A 1,668-nucleotide genomic window follows, 5' to 3' on the forward strand; every position below is an offset into this window, starting at 1 on the left:
TCATATATTAAAATTTTATATATACTAGGGTCTATTTCTGTCTATTCCATTCCTTGATCTGTCTGCTAACTGACCTAGAATTATACCAACCAATTTAATTACTGATACTTTATAATATTTTAAAATATTTGGTGTGGTTAAGCATGCTTATCATTTTAAATATTCCATTCTTCAAAGCTATTCTCACTTACATATTCTTTTCTATGTTTTTTTTTATAACTCCTACTGGGATTTTCATTGGAATTGAATTAAATCTATAATTTAACTTAGGAAGAAATGAAATCTTTATAATATTTAGTCTTTTCATCCAAATATGCCTTTTTTCCTTTTCATGTTTCTTGAAGGCATTCATGTATGCCAGGTGATGCTAGGAGAAAAGAGATGTATTAATCAGTAGGCCTCCATTTCTATATATCCCTTAGTTCCTGAGCACACGCTAACTTGGTATCAAAGTGGTGTCCTTGAGGAAGAAAAACTAAACGGACATTTTATTAGCCCCTCATCATTTGTTTACTCTAAATTATAATAACTTTCAATCTGTACCTGGGGTAAGGAAAAATGATAACAAGAATGGACTCTTAACCTCAGAACATAGGTTTATACCAAACATCCCCTTAAAAATTAAAAAACTACTCTGGTTTTATCATTTCTCAATTTTCCATGCTCATTCTAGATTTTCTTTGGGAGGGAATACAGGAACAGTAAACAATGAACTTTGCTCTTAACCCAAATTGTATGTTTCTACTAAGGAAAATTCTAAAACACAACAATAATAACTATTAATTATCGAATATCTACTATGTCCTATCATCAACCTTCAAAACAATCCTCAAGATGGGTGGCAATATTCACCTTATAGAAAAGGAATCAAAAGCTCAGAGAGGTGGTCAAGGTCACCCAGCTAGGTAATGTGGGGGAATCCGAATTCAGACCCAGCTCTGTCCAACTCAAGCTGCCTGTCAAAATCTTCACCGACATCACAGATGACTGAGATGATCTCTTAGTATCCACCAAACCTGTGGCCACTGCTAGTTTTTGCCAGTGTGCTATGTACAGAAAAGATAATTTACAATAAGCCCTACAATCTTCCAGAGTTTGCCATTATTTATATGTCAAGTATAAACTGGTAAATAAGCAACGGGACACTGCTAAAAGGCAACGGGGGAATGAAGAGGTACGGGCTACTGCACTGCTTTGCGCACATCTGCTCAAGGTCCTACAGAGGAGGGGACTGGCTTCCATTTCTGTAGTACATACCCCCTTGCCACTGTACCCCCGACTCTATCTCACAGGGTTCTACAAAACACAGGTACTCAATTGCAATGTTGTTGACTGCCTGGGAATTCTGGGCTTCTGTTGGTTAGTTCGGTGTACTGGATGGGGAAACAGAATGGATTGACATGGCTTAGTTCTAAAACTTGGGGTTCCCTCATTGAATCCTTGGATTAGGAAATGCAATATTTCAGAATGTTGCTGATCTTTTCATTATACCATGCCAAAAATATTTTCAGCCACACTCAATATTCTACAACCTTATTTCTCAAAGCCTTTAAACATTCACTATAAGGAAATATTTCTTATATTTAATCTAAATCTCACTTTTTCACTCTTTGGCAACAATAAGGAATAGCATCCTTCTTGTAATAATTTTTCAAATACAAGAAAAGG

Source organism: Propithecus coquereli, unplaced genomic scaffold (genome assembly GCF_000956105.1).
Source record: "Propithecus coquereli isolate 6110/MARCELLA unplaced genomic scaffold, Pcoq_1.0 Scaffold242, whole genome shotgun sequence".
In the NCBI taxonomy this organism is placed as follows: Eukaryota; Metazoa; Chordata; class Mammalia; order Primates; family Indriidae; genus Propithecus; species Propithecus coquereli.